The sequence below is a fragment of the Notamacropus eugenii genome, chromosome 1 (genome assembly GCF_028372415.1).
Source record: "Notamacropus eugenii isolate mMacEug1 chromosome 1, mMacEug1.pri_v2, whole genome shotgun sequence".
In the NCBI taxonomy this organism is placed as follows: domain Eukaryota; kingdom Metazoa; phylum Chordata; class Mammalia; order Diprotodontia; family Macropodidae; genus Notamacropus; species Notamacropus eugenii.
In genome coordinates, this window is record NC_092872.1 from 322,876,530 (window position 1) to 322,899,460 (window position 22,931).

Here is a 22,931-nt window from a genome sequence, read left to right on the forward strand (position 1 = left end):
GGCAACACGTGCAACAACCTCCTTGTCAATGTGTACCTCCTTGGAAAGTATGATACCAAGGCAAGTGAAATTATCCACAGTGTTCAAAATTTTATCCATTTCGTGTAACCCATGATTCCACATATGGATGGTGTGGTGGTGGTTGATGAAGCACCCGTGTATTCTTGGGGTTAATTATTAGGTCAAAATTAGCACAGGCAGCAGAGAATTGATCCATACTTTGTTGTACCTCAGCTTCAGAGGCTACAATGAGTGCACGATATTCTGTAAACAGCATATCATGTACCAACAATCCCTCCATTTTGGTCTTGGCTTTTAGCCTTTTCAAACTGGTGCTCCAAAAGAGGGCAAGCTTACAATAGTGGGTGACTTTAATGTTAGAGTAGGCTCAGACTATCAGACTTGGCAGGGAGTCCTGGGGAGGAATGGAGTGGGAAACAGCAATAGCAATGGTCATTTACAGCTGAAGACTTGTACATCACATGATCTCATCACCAACACTATTGTCTGTTTACTTAAATGCAATGAAACTTCATGGCTGCATCCTCACAGTATACATTGGCATCTAACAGACTATGTGTTTCTAAGAAGAGACAGGCAAGATGTGAGAGTGATGAAGACAATATGTGGTGCATTATTTTAAACTTAAATATACAACAAGAAAAGAAAAAGAAAGATATTGTAAGCTTAACTCCTGAAACTTAAACATAAAATACAAAAAAAAAAAAACAGCATTACTATGTACACAATAGAATATGAGAGGATTAAAAATGTATAGCAAAAAAATTGTGTACTAAGCTGTCCATTTTTTTCTTTGCCTCTTTGTAAACTTTTTTTTGTTCTCTGCTGTGCATTTTTTACTTTGTTCTCCTCTCTTCCAGAATGCTACAATTAAGTATGGATATCCCACACACATATACACACACATATTCCTATATATACACATATATGCATACACTTACATACACATAGATACAATTAGATGTCTATAATCATGCTCCTATATACATATAATCATATACCTTTACATGTACCTATAGAAAACCATACTATAGTTGTATTTCTCTGCTTCTCTGAGGGTGAATAACGTTTTCCTTCATAAGTCCAAGTCTTTGCTTATTTTTTTAATTCACCAAATCATCATGTCCTATATTACAGTAATATTCCACGCTTATTGCTTTGTACTACTGATTTTAACTAAGCCTAAAACAGTATTTATTAATGTGGCTAGTGTGTAGTACAGTTTCTCTATTTTTGTCTTTTGGTTAAATTTCTTTTACCTTTAATTTTGTTTGAGATGATGATTACTACTCCTGTTTTTTTGGTCCTGATCTTTATTTTATGATTGTGTGTGTTTCTTATTCCTCCTAACTACTCTCCTTCACTTCCATCAACTACCTTGCCTCCTATTACTTAACTTACAGTCGCTCCCTTATCCTATCTCACCCCACAAAATATTTTCCTTATTCTCCCTTCATCTCTTTAACCTTTTTTTATTTCTGAATTTGGAAAATTGTTATGCCTCTCTCTCCACACGCACACAGACACACTCACACACGCACACGTGTATGTGTGTGTGTGTGTGTGTGTTTATGTATATATATATATATATATATATATATATATATATATATATATATATATATATATATATATGTATGTATATATTTATATATTTCCCTCTTTAACCCATTCTTGATGACAGCATGATCCCAGAAGTACCAGCCCTCTTCCTCCATCTGATTTCTGTGTCAATTCTTCCTCTCACAGCTCATTGGTATAAGATAATCACCCTCTTTACCTTATCCTACGTGGTTTACTTTTTAGTATCACATCATATCCCAGTCTTTCTTTTGATCTATCCAATTACCATTAACAATCTTAGATATAAAATTTACATTATAGAGTCCCTGGTAATTAGTCTTTCTTGTGTACCTGATATTTTTCTTTGACCTTGTACATAAAATTTTCTATGGATTTCACATCTTATGTAACAGAATCTTGAAATCTAGCAACTCAATGAATGCTTCCTGTTACATTCATTATTGTGCTTGACTTTGATTGGTGTCATATTTTCAGAAACAAACTAAATTCTTTTGCTCTTTGATACATGGCTTTCCAAGGTTTGGCATCTTTTAGTGGAAACTTGATATAATATTCCTGCAGGTTGTCCTTCAAAAATGTCTTTCAGGTAGTGATCGGGGGATTTTTTTTCTTATTTCTACTTTCATATATTGTTCTAACGCTTCAGGATAGTTTTCTTTCTATTATTTCTTGCATTATTGTATCAAGATTTATTTTATTATAGTTTGTGAGTAGCCCAATTTTTCTTATGTTTTCTCTTCTTGATCTCTTTTCCAGATCACTGGTTTTCTTATAACATATTTCATTTTCTCTTCCATTTTTTCCATTCTTTATCGCTTGTTTCATTATTTCGTGGTCTCTTATAACTTCACTGGCATCCACTGGTTCCATTCTAATTGTCAAGAAATTGTTTTCTTCCTTAATATTCTAGATCTCCTTTTCCATTTGGTTCACTTTCTTTCATAATTTTCTTGTTTTTATTAAATTGTTTTTACTTTAAAAATGTTTTCCCTCAATCTTTCTCATTTGATTTTTAAAATATCTTTAAAGTTTTACTATTAACTTCTGGGTGTAGGTCACAATTTAACACTACTCTTTCGGGGAAGGAGAGACTCTTTTTATTCAATATCCTCCCCTAGTCTTCTCAATTATCAGAGTAACTTTTTGCCATAGGATTCTTTCTCCTTCACTTGCTCACTTTTTTTTTCTTATTTACAGGAGCTTGTTTTTGTAAATGACTCAGCTCCTAGGGGAAGAAGGGATGATGCCTCACATCTCAGATTCTCCATAAGTTCTCCACTCTGGCCTGGAATGGAAACTAAGAACTCCACCCTTCTGCCAGTCCACTGCTATTGACATCCTTATCCCACTGCTTCTGTACTCGTAGGGGATGTGTTCATTCCTATGCTATGTCCTTCTCACCCAGAGTCCCATGTCTGCAGTACAACTGGGCCTGATGTCCCTTATCAGCAGAGGTTCCCTCAATCCTCCCTTGCTCACATGCCCCAGACTTCCCACTGTCTTGGAGGTGAAAATTGGCTTGGGCCAAGGCTACCTCCAAACCCAGCTAGCCCCAAAGCTCACCACTTGCAGTTTCAAGAGAATTAACCTGAATCTGTTTACATTTCACAGAAACCTACCTTTGGACCTTCCCCAGTTATACCAGGAGGAACACTGTCCTGCTCCAACTCATGTATGTTTACCACACTACCTTGTCACTGAGGCTGTATATTATCTTGTTTATGGGGAAACTGAAGAGCTTGGAATTTTCTGATCTACTCCAGTATCTTCCCAGAATACTCTCCCCAATTCCTTGTTTAGAGAAATACAATGTAACACTGTCAAATTGAGTCATAGTTTTAATAACTGGTTCTACAAATGGCAGAACCCGTTTTATCTCTCTTTATAAGAAACTGATATTTTTATACCAGTTTTCTATGCTGAAAGGCATTTATACATGTTTGGGGATGATAGTGAGTGTGAAGGCTTTAGTGCCACTATGTGCAAAAACAAACTCTTAGCAGTAAAAATAAAAAAATCATAGAATATATGTGTTCTTAACATTCATGGAACAGTAATTCATTGTGGAACTGTGAACTGATACAGCCATTTTGGAGAGCAATTTGGAGTTGTTCCCAATGAAATATTAAACTGCCTATCACCCTTTGACCCAGTAAAAACATTACTAGATCTATTTCCAAAGAAGACAAGGGGAAAAGGAAAGGAACCTACATGTTTCTAAATATTTATAGCAATTCTCCTAGTGGTGACAATGAACTGTATATTGTGAGAAGCTTAGTTAATTGGAGAATGGCTGAAACAGTTGTGGCATATGATGGTATACTGTTGTAATGTAAGAAAAGTTGAGCAGGACCCTCTCAAAAAAAAAAACAACATAGAAAGATATTAACATGAGCTGATATATGGAACAGAGTAAACATACAATATACAATAAAATAAATAAAATAAAATAGAAAAGGAAAATAGCAAATGATTATGGTAAACATGTTTGAGAAGTCTGAAGATTTAAGCTTTTGGCAAAGAATTCACTATTTGGTTAAAATTGTTGAGAAAGCTGCAGAGCAAGACAGCACAAATTGTGCATAGACAAACATTTTATATAGTTAACCAAGATAAGATCAGAATGGATGCATGATCTATATATAAAGAGAGATATTATAATAAAATTAGGGAATAATTTGCAACACATTACCTCTCAGACTTATGGAACAATGTACCATTTATGAACAAATAACAAATAGACATTGTAAGATGTAAAATGAATGATATCAATTGCATTAAATTAAGAAGGTTTTATACAGTTAAAATCAATGTGGCCAAGATTCGAAGAAAAACAGAAAATTGGGTGGAAAATTTTATAGGCAATTTCTCAGATAAATGTTTCATATTTACTACATAAGCTACTTTGTCCAATTTACAAGGATATGAATCATCTCTCAACTGATAAGAAGTCAAGGTGTATGAACATTCAGTTTTTCAATGAAGAAATCAAAATGACATGTCATATGACAAATTTCTTAAATAACAGTTGGTTAAAGAAATGCAAATTAAAACAACTTTAAGATATCATCTTATACTGATCAGATTAAGTAACGATAGAAAGGAAAAGCAACAAATATTATAAGCGTTGTGGAAAATTTGGAAAACTAATGGACCATTGAATTGTGAACTGATTCAACCATTTTGCAGAGAAATCTGGAATAATGCCCAAAGAGTCATAAAACAGTTCGTCCTTGTTAATCCTGAAATACCACTATTAGGTCCATTCCCCAAGCTGATAAAGGGGAAAACAAGTAAAGAGCTTAATACGTTCTAAAAAAATTATAACAGCTTTGTTTGTGGTAGGAAGGTACTGAAAAGTAAAGAGATGCCCACCAACTGGGGGATATTTAAGCAAGCTGTGATTTATGGTTATGTTGGAATACTACTGGGCTATAAGAAATGATAAGCTATTGGATTTTATAAAAACATCAAAAATCTGAAGAAATGAAGACTGAGATGAGCAGAATGAAAAGAACATTATAACAGTGCACAGCAATATTATTCAAAGAACATTTTTGATTGATTAGGTGATTTTAAGTATCATAAATAAAAACTCAAAAAATGAAGGCAGTTGCTATCTACATCCAGCAAAAGAAATGATAAAAGGAAGTATGTATAGCGTGGTTTTACAGAGAAGCATATAGATAGATACATAGATAGACAGACAGGTAGATAGATAGATAGATAGATAGATAGATAGATAGATAGATAGATAGATAGATATAAATGTGTGTATACATATATGTATATATACACACATACAGTTACATCTATAAATACGTATTTGTGTCTAATGGTAGCTAACTGTAGGGTGAGGTAGGGAGGAAGAAAAAATAAAAAGTGGATAGCAGAACACATAATAATTTAGAAGGAAGTATAGAAAAGCAGGGCAGCTTTGAAAATAATGTGTAATATTGTTACATAGTTTTTCACGGAAAAGTAAACAGTGTGAATTGAAAATCCATGGTTTTATAATGAATCTTCTTTTTATGCTGTGTTGTGCATATGGAAAGTTATTGTTATCTTATTGCATTTAAGCTTAAAATGAATAATAATAATTTTCACTTAATTGATTTGTTTTCAGTTTTCAACAATCACTTCCCTAAGTTTTAAATTTTCTCCCTCTCTCTCTTCCCTTCTTGTCTGAGAAAGCATGCAATGTTATAAGGGTTCTACACATATATTCTTATTAAATATATTTTCATATTACTTTTGTTGCATAGAAGAATTAAAACCAATTGGAGAAACCATGAAAACAAACAAAACAAACTTAACACAAGAAAAATAGTCGGTTTCATTCTGAATTCTGACTCAATAGTTCTTTCTCTGAATGTGGATGGCATTTTGTATCAAGAGTCCTTTGGGAATGTTTTAGGTTCTAAAACGTTCTGTGCATTGCTGTGAAGAGCTAAGTCTATTGGAAACAGTCCTTGTATCCTTTGGCTGTTATTGTGTATATGTTCTCCTGGTTCTGCTCATTTCCCGCAGCATCAGTGCATATACGTCTCTCTAGGTTTTTTTAAAGTCCACCTATTCGTCATTTCTTATAGCACAACATTATTCCATTACATTCATATACAACAATGTGTTCTGAATAACACTTTTGAGAAGAAAAAATAAATTGCAAAAAAGAAAACTTTGGGGATCAGGGACCAGAATTTTGGGTATTCCCTAACTATGAAAGAAATGATAGGGATACTGAGTCCACTACACATTTACAGGGTTTGACCTTCTTGAGAATTTTTACCTTTTCATCAGAAACTACAGTAAAAACTATAACAAATAAAGAATAATATCAAGGGATTTTGAGATTCAGTAAAGGAAGAAAGATGGATCTCATAGTGAATGCCATTTCATTGTACATGTTTAATATCTCACCCTGGAAAAATGCTTTAAGAGATACCTCACACTGAGTTAGAGATAAATAGTAATATTTACCTCCAGAGCTGTTAGGATAAAGTGTGATAATATTTGGAAAACTCTTTAGTCTCTAATCTCTAATTCTATGAGAACAACTGGCTGTGATGATCTTTGTCAAGAGAAGTATGGAAGCATTAGACTTCCTGAGGTCAAAGTCAAAAGAATGAGTCAGGCAATCATGATGACTTAGAAGATAAACAGATTGAAATCAGACAAACAGACTGGAAAAACTCTTATCAGTTTTCATAATTTTCTTTACTCCATTATTAAAAGGATTCCAAACATGTTCAGGGAAACTTAGAAGTATGTGTTAAGGAGATGGAGGTCATACAGACCAGAAATAATAATGTCTAAAGATGACCTTCCATCTTTAAACAATTTACTTATATTCCTTTTATTTTTATATTTATACTATTTTATTTCCCTCCCAATTACATGTTAAAACTATTTTAAAATATTTTCTTGGTTTTGAGTTCCAAATTTAATCCCTTCCTCTCTCTTTTTCTATCAGCTTCCTTCCTTGAGATAGTAAGCAATCTGATATAGGTTATTCACTTGCAATCATGTAAAATATTTCCATATTGGTCATTTTGTACAAGAAGGCTTATATCTTTAAAAAAAATGAAAGAAAGGAAGTGAAAATAGCAAACCAGTCTGTATGCAATCATTATCAGCTCTTTCTCTGGCTGCAGATACCACGAATTCTTTGGGAATACCTTGCATTATTGTATTGCTGAGAATAACTAAGTCATTCATAGTTCTTTTAACTACAATATTGCTGTTACTCTATAAAATGTTCTCCTGGTTGTGCTCACTTTGCTTCGCATAAGTTCATGTAAGTCTTTCCAGGTTTTTTTCTGAAATCATTCTGTTCATCACTTCTTAAAACACAATAATATTCCATCACACTCATGTACCACAGCTTATTCAGCCATTCGCCAAATGATAGACATCTCATCAATTTGCAATTTTTTACTATCACAAAAGGATACACTTTGATCTAGGAAAACCACCACGAGGCCTAGATCCCAAAGAGAATTTTTGTAAAGGGAAAATGAAGTATTTCTATAATACTACAGAATACATGTAATTGCTATTTTTTCTAAAGACAATGGAACTGTGACAGAAAAATGAAAATATAAGTCCTGTTCCAGGAAAGGAAAATAAAATCATACAGAATTGACACAGTTAGATTCTCCATTATGCTCCATATTCTGCTACACTATATATATGTTATATATATATATATATATACACATATATATATGCAAACTACATAATGTACATAATACATATTCTGTATTATACAAGATTTTACAATCCATACATAATTTTATACATAACACATATAATTTTACAATTATGAAGATGAATAGGATGAACTCTCCCAATAAAGGTGGATAGCAGACTGGAGTAAAAACCATAATCCTACAATATGCTGTGTACAAGAAACACATCTGAAGCCAGAGATAAACAGTAAAGGTTAAAGTGTGGAGCAGAACATATTATGCTTCAGCTGAAGTAAATAATAAAAAGAAGCAGTAACAGTCTTTATCTCACACCAAATAAGAAAAAATGGATCTAATTAAAAGAGATAAGGAAGGAAGCTACATCTTGCTAAAAGGTGCCATAGACAAGTAATATTACTAAACATACATGCCCTAAGTAGTACACCATCCAAAGTCTTCCAGAAAATGTTAATGGAATTACAGGATGAAACAGACAGAATCTAAACTCTCAGGGGACCTCAACCTCTCCATCTCAGAACTAGATAAATCTAACCATAGCATAAATAAGAAAGAAGTTAAGGAGGTGAATAGAAGTTTACAAAAGTTAGATATGGTAGAACTCTGGAGAATATTAAATGGAAGTAGAAAGGAATACATTTTTTTTCCTCAGTAGTACATGGCACCTACAAAAAATTGACCATATACTAATTCAGGTATCAAAACCTCACAATGCAATGCAGAAAAACAGAAATATTAAATGCATCCTTTCCAGATAGTGATGCAATAATAATTACGAGCACTAAATTTTCATGGAAAGGTATACTAAAAATTAATTGGAAGGTAAATAATCTCATCCTAAAGAATGAGATCAAATAACAAATCATAGAAATAATCAATAAATTTGTCCATAAGAATGACTATAATGAGACAACATGCCAAAACTGCAGCTAAACAGTTCTTAGAGAAAGTTTTATGTCTCTAAATGCTTAAATGAATAAAATAGAAAAAGAGAGAATCAATGAAATCTTTCAATGACTATTTTGCCCTCTGGTTCTAGGGTGTTAGACCAATTTTCCTTGATAATTTCTTGAAACATGCAGTTCAGGATATTTTTTTTTATCACGGCATTCAGACAGTCCAGTACTTATTTTTTCTCTACTAGCTCTATCTTCCAGGTCAGTTGTTTTTTCAATGATCTATTTTACATTTTGTTCTGTTTTTTCCGTTCTTTTGATTTTTTTTTAACTGATCATCGATGTCCATAGGATAATTCCACTTGCCCAATTCAATGAACTGTTTTCTTCAGTCAGCTTTAGTACCTCCTATTCTATTTCAGCAATTACTTTTTAAGGAGTCCTTTGCCTCAGTGAACTATTGTACCATTAGAAAATTTTGCTTTTTAAAGATGTGTTTTATTCAAGGGATTTTGTTTTTCATATGATGAATTGAATTCTCTAAGGAATTACTTTTTTTTTCAGTAAATTCTTGCCCTTTTCCAAGCTGTTGACTCTCTCAGATAACTATCATATCTTTTCCCAATCTTTCTCCTACCTCTTTTTTCTGACTTTTAGAATCCTTCTTGTACACTTCCAAAAAGGCTTTTTGGGCCCGAGATCAGTTTTTAGTCCACTTTGACACTTCAGATATAGTTATATTGACAATGTTTTCATCTTGTGAGTGTGTGTTTTGATCTTCTCTATCACCATAGTAATTTTCTATAGCAAAAGTTAACTTTTGCTTTTTGCTCATCTTTTTTGCCTATTTTCTGGTTTTAAAATTGAGCTCTCTTATTGGAGCACAGTGTTTACTATCCCAAGTTCCTTGGATAGAAGCAAGGAGTTGATCATTGGATCAGGTGCTGGTGGCTAGAGACTGTAGGGGTCTGGCTGCCAACGTGGTTCTGAACTGCATTCCTAGTGGTAGTATCTACCCTGTGATGAGGCAGATGGAGTTTATCTGCTTTTCCCTGTGGGTGTACTAAACCATATGGAGGTCTAGTCCCTGGAGGATGCCTTACTTTGTAGGGCTGTGTCAAACCAAAAGGAGGCCCAGCACCTAGAGGATGACGATCTACCCTGGGATTCACTGAAGTGCAAGATGGTTCTCTGAGCTGGGGTCTGTACCACCAATTATGCTAAGGCATATGGGGGGCCCTGGTGCTGCTGCTTGCCTGCTCCATTATACCCAAGCTCAGAAACTCCCACTGGTTTGCTGAGATGGGTCTTGCTGCTGGCTTGCTGGGACGCTTGTTATCTTGGAATGTGCTCCCCTTTTGCCCAAGTGACAGGGAACTCTCTTGCTGATCCTTCGACTTTCCTAGGCTAAAATTCAGATCCAGATGACATTTCTACTGTCTCTGTTTTTACAGATTTGTTTGGAAAGCTTTTTTATGGTTATTCAGAGGTGAATATGAGGGAACAACAGCGATTAATTGCTCACTCCACCATAATATTTCCTGGAAGTCTCCTTCTACTGATAGTTCTTGAATAAGAAGAAAAGGAGGGATACATGGGATATCTTAATGGAGTAAGAAACATAAAACATCAAAAAAAAATTTAAAATAATATTGCTGTTTCAGTAATCTATTTCTTCTTTGGTTTGATTAAGTCTTTTACATTTTTGTAAATATTCACCCATTTGTTCTAACTTGTTGATTTACCACCTTTTTAGTTATATTTGTTTCTTGTAAATTAGAAGAACTCTAAGGTACCATATCACACCTTTCTGATTGGCTAACTTGACAAAACAGGAAGATAATAAATATTGGAGATGATGTGGTAAAAATTCAAAACTAATGGATTGTTGGTGGAATTGTGGACTGATTCATCCATTCTGTAGAGCAATTTGGAACTATGCCTAAAGCACTATAATACTGTGTATACCCAGAAAAACCACTGCTACATCTGTATCATAACCATATCATAAAAAAAGAGAAAGGACCCACATGTACAAAACTGTTTACAACAACTCTTTATGCGGTGGCAAAGAATTGAAAATTGAGGAAATGCCTATCAATTGGGGCAATGGCTGAATAAGTTGGGGTATTTTAATGTAATGAAATACTATTGTTCCATAAAAAAATGGTGAGCAAGCTGATTTCAGGAGAACCTGGAAAGATTCTTATAAACTGATGTTGATTGAAATGAGCAGAACCAAGAGAACAGTGTAAACAGTAACAACAATATTGTGTGCAATCAACTTTGATAAACTTAGCTCTTCTGAGAAATGTTGTGATCTAGGACAATTCCAAAAGACTCAGGTTGCTATCCATATCCAGAAAAGAGCTATGGAGTCTGAATGAAGATCAAAGCATAGCATTCATTCCTTTTTTTTATTTATTGTGTTTTTTTCTGTTTGTTCTGATTCTTCTTTCACAACATGACTAATGTGGAATTGTTTAATATGATCACAGCCAATATCAGATTGCATGCCATCTTGGAGTTGGAGGGAGAGAATTTAGAAGTCAAAATCTTATAAAAGTCAGTGTTGAAAAAAGAAAACAAATAAATATTAGGAGATAAAAGTAAACGAAAAAGTATATTATTTTCTACAAGTTTCCTGTATTTTTTCTTCTTCAAATATTGTGCTCTCCTTTTTAATTTTTCCCCATATGTGTAATAGCATCTCTCTCTCTCTCTCTCTCTCTCTCTCTCTCTCTCTCTCTCTCTCTCTCTCTCTCTCTCTCTCTCTCTCTCCCTGTGTGTGTGCATGTGTCTCTCTGTCACTCTGTCTCTCTCTCTCCATTTCTGTCTCTCACTTTCAGATTAGTTAACAGCCATTTTTCTTTAAAAGGCTGCTATTTTTAGTTATCAATTGAATGATAATTTTTTTCAGTTTTATTCATTTTCAGAATTTTGACTTGATTTCTAATTTCTTGTTTTACAAATTTTATTGTTCTTGTGTAACCTTCATTCACTTGTTCTTCCTTTTTTTTATTGGTAATAACATTTAGAGGTAAAAAAATTGCTCTAAAAAAGGTGTTTCAGTTCCATCCAATAAGGACTGGGATGTCTTCTGCTTACTGTTATATCCTTCTAAAAATGCTTTCTATTTCTATAATTTCTTCTTTGACACCATGACGCTGCAGTGTTCTATTCTTTTCTTGATTGTAATTTTATGGTGTCGTGATTAGAAAATGAAATGTTTGTATATCTTCTTTCAGGTGGTTTGGCAGAGATCTGTATGTGTCAAAATAATGTCAAATATTGGAAAGATACGCTATTACAACTTAGAGGGATATAAATTATTTTCTATTTCTGTTCAGTTAATATTAAATATCTGTCAGGTCTAATTTTATTAAAATACTCATTTGGTCTTTTGCTTTATTTTAACTTTTGGTTAGATTTGTCTTTGTCAGAAAGGAGGAACTTTGAGGTTTTCCCAAAGTTACAGTTTTAACTTCTATTTCTCCCTCCAATTGGTTTAGTTTTCCTTTAAATATTTAGATGTTCTGCGTATGTGTATATGTATATATATATGTGTGTGTGTGTATATACACACACACACATATATATGACATGCTGAATATTTATTTTAATGCATTACATATGGTGTCCTAAAGCATCATATTATTTCTCTGACACTTTCTTCTTAATTATTTTTATTCATTTAATTTATTTTAATCAATTATTAATTATAATTATAAATAATTAAAATTAATTAATGTAATAATTAATTAATGATAATAAAATAATATGAATCTATATTTTAATCTCACCCAAGAAATAAATTTGCTGAAAATTATAATGGACCAGAGATAAAATGGAACTCAAGGGCTTTGGGATGGGATCTATTAGTGTTTCTCTTTATTTCTTGTTAGAGTTGTTCATTTCTGAGCCCCAGCGGGGTGCTTGTAGGGGATCAGGGCTCCTCTACATCTTAGCAATGCCATCATGTTTCCCTGCAACTATTCTTTATAGTGGACGTTTTTCCCTGCTTTGGATAACTTATTTTTCAAGCTTTTATCATTGAATAGGGGCTTTCTTTCAGAGGCAAGTTCTGCTTCTTTCTTAATTTTTTGGACAGGGGATCAAGCCTGCTTTGCCTTGATTGGTCTTCTGTGTTCAGATATTAACGTACCCCTTCTGAGGTAAGTTTGTCCTGGATGTTTTAGAGCTTTAGATGGAATTCTATGGAATCTTCTAACATTGATAGTAGCTAAAGAGGTCAGTATAGAGTAGGAGGAATTGAGTTCCAGGAAAGGGAACAGCTATAGTAAGGGCATGGAAGCCAGTGAATGAGTGTCATTCAAAAGGAACAGGGGCATACTAGTTTAACTGCTCTATAGAGTTCAATGTGAAGAGTAGTATATATTTAAGTTGCAAAGATAAATTGAGACTAGTTTAAGAAAAAAATTAACTGCACAGACTAAAGCTTACACACTAGATTTTAGAGGTAACAGGGAGAAATTGGAGTTCATTCAGTATGGTAGTGGTATGAATAGACAATACATTGGTAGTTATATTTAGAGAGGAATGAAAAAATATGAGACATGAGGTAGATGGCTTGAGTATGAAGATCAGAAACAAGATTATAAAGGATTCAAAGTGCCGTGAAGGAATGTATCAATTATATGCTTTTCCAAGGAGTTAGTGAAAGGGAATATATTTAGAAAGAAAATTTGAAGATAAAATAGAGTCAGTGCAGATTTCGGAGGCCAAACTGTATTTTATAGGATCATAAATATAACTGTACTCCATAAGATGCTTTGAATTGTTCTTTTCCTCCTATAGGTTATTTGGTAGTGACAGGATAGTGCAAATTTAAGACGTATCAGCGGAAGAAAAAACAGAGAGACAAATGGATCCATTTCAGACTTTACAATAGATAAATTCCACAATCTAAAAGCTGATTTGTATTTTTCCAGCATTCTAATGGTCCCTGATAAGAACTCTGAAAAAGAAATGATGCAAAGCCTGTACAAGCCAAAAAAATGTTCATTTTCCTGACATCATTGTGTATAATAGGTGGTGGCAGATTGATTGCTTTGGAAAGGAACTTCTTAGAGTCTGAGGCTTAGCCAATATCTGGTTTCAGATACTCCAGAAAACATACACATTCCTCAGAGGATATGGTATCACTTTCTCACAACACACACAGAATCTTTCTGAGAAACAAAATATGGGACATTTTAAAGGATCTATGAGTTTCAAAGGGCTTTGTGGTGCATTGCTTATTTTGTGCCTTGATTCCACAAACTCAAACAGGGATATGAGCTTTAGTGTGCTGGTAAGTTTTTGACAACCTGCTCTGAAGAGATAAAAATGTATATATTTGTTTAATCTACATTATTCTCATTTTTGAAGTCTACATTTTCATTTACTCAATTGCTTTGTTAAGTCTAAACAATTAAAAAGAAACAAAGTCAAATCCTGATTTTCAGCTAGGAAAATGACACATTGAAAAGGCTCATGAGCATTCCCTTGGTATTGAAGTTAGATTGTAGAGATGGAAAGACACGGAGTCCTCACCAATGATATTTGGATTTTCAACGTCAATAACTTTTCTCACGGTTTTAGAATGTATTCGGGGGGAAATTTTCTGTGCCACAGGGAGAGGGACTCATCACAGTGGAAGAAAGTTGCTCTTCCTCACGTTTTACAGAAAAAGACATGCAAATTGGACTCCTCTCTCCAGAGCAGAAAACCAGCAAAAACCAGTGTCTGCTGCTCTGAGAGAGGAGTTTTCTTTTGTATGACCATTCTTTCCTAAGAACTGACATTTAGAGCCTGAACAATGGGATTAGGACCAAATGGACTTTTCCTTCTGACTGTTTTACAAGGTAGTTTTGTTTTCTGCTTGTTTCTTGACTAAGGAAACCCTCTGAAGTGATGTATTTGTGTGATTATTGTCTTCAATGATTCTGTCTGCAGATGTCCATTGTGATGTTCAGCTGTTAGAATCTGGGGGTGATGTGAAACATCCTGGAGGAACTCTTCGACTTTCTTGCAAAGCTTCTGGATTCACCCTCAGCAGCTATAACATGAATTGGTTCAGCCAGGCTCCAGGGAAGGGGCTGGAGTGACTCTCATTTTTTAGTAGTAGTGGAGGAACCACATACTATGCAGACTCTGTGAAAGGTCGATTCACCATCTCTAAAGGCAACAGCAACAGCATGCTGCACCTACAAATGAATTCCCTTAAAGCTGAGGACACAGCCATGCATTACTGTGCAAGAGACACAGTGAGAAAAAAAGAGTATGAGATCTGACATAAACCTCCTCATTAAAGCATTCCTGGGGAGAATGACTTAGAGAGGTAACTCAACAACACAGAGTACAAGAAGACCACTTACAACAGGCCTGCACAATCTCCAACCTTTGGGCCACTGCCAAAGCATTTCAGCCAGCCCAGAAAATTGTAGAGGAAAGCATCCTTTGTACATAGAGGAAATCTTTTGACGTGCCAAAGGTTATGCTGGCCTGATTTAGAATATCACATAAACTATAAGACCAAAAAACGTTCCAGATCCGTGATAATTTCCCAATTCACAGTGAACATATGTCCCATCCACCCATCCATCCATCCATCTTTCAATTGATCTGTCTATTTATCTATCTGTACATGTATCTGTTGATTGAGCTCTCTCTGTCTCCCTCTTTCCCTCCCTCCTTCCCTCCCTCTACCTACCTACCTGCCTACCTACCTACCTACCTACCTACGTACCTATCTATCTATCTATCTATCTATCTATCTATCTATCTATCTATCTATCTATCTATCTATCTATCCACCTATCTACCTAATCTCCTTTGTGTCCCTGAGAATCTTTCCTGTTCTTTATGCCAGCAGGCATAGAGAGAAGATGTACTCTTTCAAAGTGTTACATGTCTTCTACATGGTGACTAATTTCTCTGAAATTGTCAAACATGAGGCAAATCAGAAGTTATCAAAATTTACTATGTGCATACTATTTGCATTTCCATATACACTGTGCACATGAAAAACATACCTACCTGTAAACATATTTTATGTATATAATCCTCCCATATGTATATATACAGAGCTATATGTGTGAATATATGTGCATCCCATGTGTATATATGTATATTCATATACATATCAGAAGATCCTGGCATTCTAATTGGAGGGAATGTGTAGCTTCTCTTCAATCAGACTCTTATATTATCAAAATTATATTCCTCTCACTTGATAAGTGATCATCTTGTTTTGACTACATATATCTCTGTGTGTTTCAGATCCCTGACCTGAGAAGTGAGAATTATCTTGACTTCTCCATAGCACTGGTTTGAGGAGACATTAAGGTCCATAAGAATAAAGCCATAAAGGAAATATTTTCCAGAGCCTGTGAAAGCAAGTCTTTCCCTTCAATATAATCTCTTCAGATATTTCCTAGTGAATCATTGTACCCTTCCTGATGTCCCAGACATCTCTTTGCTTGCCACCTTCCATGGACACTTTTCTCCTACCCATTTGCTATGTACAGAATATCAGGTTATTATCCACCAGTCCCATCCAAAGATATGAATTCCAGGAAGCAAAATGGACCTCCTGGTTATTACTGAAACTTGGGATATTTAATTTGAGATTTATATAAGACAAAAAGGTTACACTTTATTCTGATATGACAAGTAATTAAAAGGGAATTCAAGGAGATACTGCAGGCTTATTATAAAGTCTGGCATATGGTCAGAGATTATTACATGTTTTACTATTCCATTCTTTTCCATTGCATGGAAGGAGACAAACTGATGTGGGGAAATTCAGGAAGCAAAACGGGAGAGGTGATGGAGAACATTCAGACAAGGATGAAATGAAGGTTACCCAGAAATATGGGTAAAAGTATTTTTAAGGTAACTGCAATAAATTTTTATTTGTTGACAAATTAACCCAATCAGATCAAATTGATCTGATTCTGTTATTTTAAAAATGTAAATCAAACAGGCATATATTTGTTTAAAGAATTATTCTACCTCATTACATATGAAAACAATTTTAACTTTCTAAAAATTTTGACTTTCAAATTTTATCACTCACTCACTCCCTGCCCCCTTCCTTTTGATGGTAAACAAACTAATATGTTATTGATGTGTAATCATAAAAAACATTGCTGTATTAGTAATTGCATGGAAGAAAACTTGAACAAGCAAAAGACAAAAACAAGGAAGTAAAGGAAAGAAGGAAGGAAGGAAGGAAGGAAGGAAGAATGGATGGAAGGAAGGAAAGAAGAAAGGAAAGGAAAGGGAAAGGACAATGAAAAATTGTATGCTTCAATCTGTATTCAGACATCAGTTCTTTCTCTGGTGGAGGATAGCATTTTTCATCATGAATCCTTTAAGGCTGTCTTGGAATACTGAATATTGCTCAGAAGAGCTAAGTCTTTCATAATTCTTCATCATTCAGTATTACTCTTACTATGTACAAAGTTCTCCTGGTTCTGCTGATTTTCATGTTAAGTCTTTTCGGGCTTTTTGGAAGGCATCCTGCTTCTTGTTTCTTATACCAAGAAAATATTCCATTAAAATAATATGCCAGGTGGAGCCAAAATGGCAGAGTAAAGGCAGGGACTCAGTTGAGCTCTCCCCCAAACCATTGCAAATACCTTTAAAAATGACCCTAAACGAATTCTAGATTAGCATACCTCACAAAAAGATGAAGTGAAAAAAATTTCCAGCCCAGGAAAATTTGGAAGATCATTGAACCAAGGTAAGAGAGGAATGTAGACCAATGCAGGATGTATCAGCAGAAAAGGGTATCCAGAAAACACAGAGCAGTCTTCAGGAGGAACAGATTACTAGAAGCCATGGGAATTTCCAGATTTCTCAGCCCATAGATGCCAAAGACAATATGGAAGGTCAGCAGGAAAGGTCTGTTGCACCAAGGTGAAAGTGAAGTGCAGCCCAGCACAAGTCACACCAGTAGAACTCTGGCCCTAGCAAACCAGTAACAGACCTTGGAAACCATTAAATCAGCAGCAGAAATGGTGGCTTCTGGAGCTATCAGCCCTCATAGAGTAAGGGGATAGAACAACTGGTCAAAGATCTTTTTACCAACACTGAGGCAGAACTGCTGCTTTGCCCATACTTGAATTTGGGAAGCAGTTCTGGGTGGCATTCCTGGGGTGAGGAAGAGAACTAGCATAGCAGAATTTGAAGGGGAGACCCTACTCACAGTGCTGTGGTAAAAAAGAGTGCTTGTGGTCATACACAGACCAGACCACAGGCCAGGAGAGGAGTAAACACTTCTTAGATCATACCATCTTGGAAGAACTGAAAACTTAGAAAATCCTAGAAGCATCTCTGAAAAGTCCCTGAAGGCTGGGACTGTAGAAGCTCCACCCTAGATGGAGAACCCTACTTGAACAGTTAAAAGTCAACTAAAAGGCTATTGAAATGACAAAACAATGAAAAAAAAAACCTCTGACCTTTGAAAGTTTACTATAGTGACAAGGAAGATAAAAACAAATTCAGAAGAAGATAATCAAGTCATAGCTCCTACACCCAAAGCCTCCAAGAAAAATATGAATTGGTCTCAGGACATGGAAAAACTCAAAAAGAATTTTGAAAATCAAGTAAGAGAGACACAGGACAAATTGGGAAGACAAACGTGTGATTCACAAAAATTATGAAAAATGAATCAACAGTTTGGTACAGAAGACAAACAAAAAACAAAAACAAACACACATAAATAAAATTACTCAATAAAATAACACCTTAAGAAACAGAGTAGACCAAGAGCAAATGAGATACAAAAAGTCAATAAAGAAAAGAATGCCAGAAAAAAACAAAATTAGCCAAATGGAAAGTGGAGATACAAAAGTTCACTGGAGAAAATAACCTCTTCAAAATTAGAATGGAAAGAATGGACACTAATGACTCTATTAGAAATCAAGACATTACAAAACAAAAGCAAAAGAATGAAAAAATAGAGGACAATGTGAAATACCTCATTAGAAAAACACCTGAGGGGGACGGATCCAACATGACAGAGTAGAAGGGCAGCTTCTGTAGAAGCTCTACCCCCACACCCAGTACATAAAATGCCTGTAAAAATGACTGTAAACAAATTCTGGAGTGGCAAAAGCCACAAAATGAGAGAGTGAAAGAGATTTCCAGCTGAAGTCAGCCTGAAAGACCTACAGGAATGGTCTTTTGCACAAGGCTCAGAAGAGAGCACAGCACAGCCTTGGCCACACAGCACAAGTTGAACAAGACTGGAACAGGCCCTAGTGGGTGGAATCCCTGGCAGCCATTGCGGTTCACAGATTCCCACAAACACCAAAGATAGCTTCAAAGGTCAGGGAGATTGGTTCTTCACATGGGTGAAAAGAGAGCAGGATTCTATCCCAAACCTGGCCCCATGTGTCCCCAGATTGCAGCAGCATGCATTTTAGGAGCTCTCAGTCAAAAGATGGTGGGGTAATCGAGCTGCTGATCCGAATCTCAGCCCTGACTGGTAGTCCTAGGGTGAGGAGGAGCACTGGATGGTGGAGCTGGTGGGGTCTCTGAAGAGAGAATCCTCCTCACAGATTATAGTCAGAACAGTGCTTGCGGTTACTCCCAGACTAGAACATGGACCAGGAGAGGAGGGAACATCTCTCCCTTGATTGTGCCACCTTGGAGAAACTGAGAACTTACAGGACCCTGGAGCATACCCTTTTCCTGAGAAAGGATTCAAATATCATGTAACTGACTGGGGAAATGCTCAAAAAGGGGGAAAAAAGAGTAAGACTATAGAAGGTTGCTCTCTTAGTGGACAGGTATTGTCCTCAATTCTTTCAAATGGTGAAGAAAAATACATATTATTAGAGGAAGATCTAAAAGTCAAGACTTCTGCATCCAAAACCTCCTAAAAATATGCAATGATCTCAGGCCATGGAAATGCTCAAAAAGAATTTTGCAAATTAAGTAGGAGAGGTGCAGGGAAAATTGGGAAGAGAAATGAGAACAATGAAAGAAAAACAGGAAAAGTGGGCCAACAGTTTGCTAGAGACCTAAAAAAGTGCTGAAGAAAATAACACGCTTAAAAATAGACTTACACAAATGGCAAAGGAGGTCCAAAAAATCTGTGAGGAAAAGAATGCTTTTAAAAGCAGAATTAGCAAAATGGAAGAGGAGGTTCAGAAGCTCACTGAAGAAAATAGTTCTTTAAAAATTAGAATGGAGCAGACAGAAGCTAATAACTTTATGAGAAACCAAGAAATTACAAAACAAACCAAAAGAATGAAAAATTAGAAGACAATCAGAAATTTTTCATTTGAAAAACAAGTGACCTGGAAAATAGATGGAGGAGAGAATTTAAAAATTTTGGAACTACCTGAAAGCCATGATCAAAAAAAGTGTCTAGACATCATCTGGCATGAAATTATCAACAAAAATTGCCCTGATATTTTAGAATCAGAGGGTAAAATAAATATTCAAAGAATCCAACAATCACCTCCTGAAAGAGTTCTGAAAATAACAACTCCTAGGAATATTGTAGCCATGTTCCAGAGTTCCCAGTTCAAGAAGAAAATATTGTAAGCAACTAGAAAGAAACAATGCAAGTATTGTGAAAATGCAGTCAAGATAATGTAAAATCTAGCAGCTTCTAGTTTGAGGGATCACAGGGCTTGGAATATGATATTCCAAAGGTCAAAGGAATGAGGATTAAACCAAGAATCACCAATCTATTAAAACTGAATTTAATACTTCAGGGGGAAAAATGGTCATTCAATGAAATAGTGGACTATCAAGCATTCCTGATGAAAAGATCAGAGCTGAATAGGAAATTTGACTTTCAAACACAAAAAGCAAGAGAAGCATGAAAAGGTGAACAGGAAAGAGAAATTATCAGGGACTTGCTAAAGTTGAACTGTTCACATTCCTTCATGGAAAGGTATTTGTGACTCTTGAACCTTTTCTCAATATTTGGGTAGTTGGAGGGATTATACACACACACACACACACACACACACACACACACACACACACACACACCCATACACATATATATATATAGATATACACACCCTTCCCATTCAACTCACCCTGTGCCCTCTGGGAACGGGAAGGTTGTATATCTAAAAACATAAAAGTGAGGAGTGAGAGAAGAATACATTGGGAGGAGAAAAGGAGAAATGGAATGGTGCAAATTTTCTCGCATAAAATAGACAGGAAAAAGATTTTTCAATGGGGGGAAGGGGGCAGGTAGAGGGAAAAAGCAGAACTTACTCTCATCACATTTGACTGAAGGAGGGAGCAACATGCACACTCAATTTGGTATGAAAATCTATCTTACGCTACAGGAAAGTAGGACAGAAGGGGATAACTGGGGTGGGGGGAGTGACAGAAGGGAGGGCAAATGGGAGGGGCGAGTAATTCGAAGTAAAGTAGGAGATGGACAAGGTCAAAAGAGAGAGTAGAATAAATGGAAGGTAGCATGGAATGAAGGAAAATATACTCAAGTCTTTCACAACATGGCTATTATGGAAATCTTCAGCAAAACTACACATACATAGCCTATATTGAATTGCTTTCCTTCTCACTTGGGGGTGGGTGGGGAGGGTGGAAGGGAGAAAAGTTGAAATTCAGAGTTTAAGGAACGAATGTTGAGAATTGTTTTTGCATGCAACTTGGAAATAAGAAATACAGGTAATGGTGTATAGACATCTATCTTGCCCTACAAGAAAAGTGAGATGATGGGGATAAGGGAAGGGAGGGGTGTGATAGAAGGGAGGGCAGCTTGGGAGAAGGGGTAATCAGAATGATCAGTGTTTTGGGGTGGGGGAAGGGAGAGATGAAGAAAAAATTTAGAACTCAAAATCTTGTGGAAATGAATGCTTAAGATGAAAAATAAGTAAATAAATTTTTGAAAATCAAAAAAAAAAATAACTCACCTAAAAAATAGATCCAAGAGAAAAAATTTAAAAATTATTGGACTACTTGAAAACAATGGTCATCTTTCAGGAAATTATAGTGGAACACTGCCCTGATATGCGAGAAACAAAGGGGAAAATAGAAATTGAAAGAATATACTGATCACCTCCTGGAAAAAATCCCAAAATGAAAATTGCCAGAAATAATATAGCCAAATTCTAGCGTTCCCAGGTCAAGCAGACAACGCTGTGAGGCAGCCAGAAAAAACAACTCAAGGTGAATGGAGCCACAGTCAAGGTAACACAAGATTTAGCAGCTTCTACATTAAAGAATTGTAGGGCTAGGAATATTTTATTCTACAGGATAAGAGAACTAGGATTACAGTCAAGCATTATGTACCCAGCAAAACTTAGTATAATTCTGCAGGAAAAAATAAATGGATATTCAATGAGATAGAGGACTTTCAAGTCTTTGTGATGAAAAGATGAAAGCTGAAACTCAAGAGAAGCTCAAAAAGATAAACGGAAAAGGGAAATCATACGGGACATCATAAGGTTAAACAGTTTACAATCCTCCATGAGAAGATGATATATGTAACTCCTAAGAGCTTTCAAATAATTAGGGTATTTAGAAGGAGTATATATGAACAGTGGACATAGGTATGAGTCGAATATGAAGGGATGATGTTTAAAAATATAATTAAGAGGCAAGACAGTAATGTACTGGGAGAAAGAAAAAGGCAGAGAGAGGTAGAATGGGGTAGAAAAGAGCCAAGAAAAAGTTTTTACAATGGAAGGGGAAAGGGGGAAGTGAAGAAAGTAAGTGAATCCTACTATCATCAGAATTTCATCAAAGAGGAAACAACATACACATTAAATAGGATATAAAAAAAAAAATCTATCTTACCCTACAGGAAAGTAGGAGGGGAAGGTGATAAGATAATTGTTGGGAGTGGGGGGGATAGAAAGGAAGGACTTTTAGGGGAGTAGGTATTGATAAGCAAAGCACATAGGAGGGACAAAGTGAAAGATGAGACAGAATTAGAAGAAATGGGAAAGCAGGATGGAGGGAAATACAGTGAGCAGTTAATTTAAAAATTTAAATTTAATTTAAAATTTAAAAAATTTTTAAAATTTTCAAAAATTAAAAATTTAAATTTAATTTAATTTAAATTTTAAAAAAAATTTTTAAGCAACTTTCTCTGACAAAGGTCTCATTTTTCAAACATATAGAGAACTGAGCCAAATTTATAAAAATTACAACCATTCCCCAATTGATCAATGATCAAAACATATGATCAGTTTTCAAATGAAGCAAT

The 22,931-nt window shown here is 35.2% G+C and overlaps 1 protein-coding gene and 1 pseudogene across 2 annotated transcripts in view; both read left to right on the forward strand.

The window, feature by feature from the left end:
• Positions 1-22,931, forward strand: part of LOC140517968 (immunoglobulin alpha-2 heavy chain-like) — a gene marked incomplete at its 5' end in the record, with an annotated part of 937,512 nt that overhangs the window by 198,416 nt on the left and 716,165 nt on the right. The window lies entirely within an intron of this gene.
• LOC140529441 (Ig mu chain C region-like) overlaps positions 14,653-22,931 on the forward strand; it is a 177,169-nt pseudogene continuing 168,890 nt past the window's right edge. The window contains exon 1 of the transcript XR_011975556.1: positions 14,653-14,979. The product of XR_011975556.1 is annotated as an Ig mu chain C region-like (transcript). The remainder of the gene's footprint in view (positions 14,980-22,931) is intronic.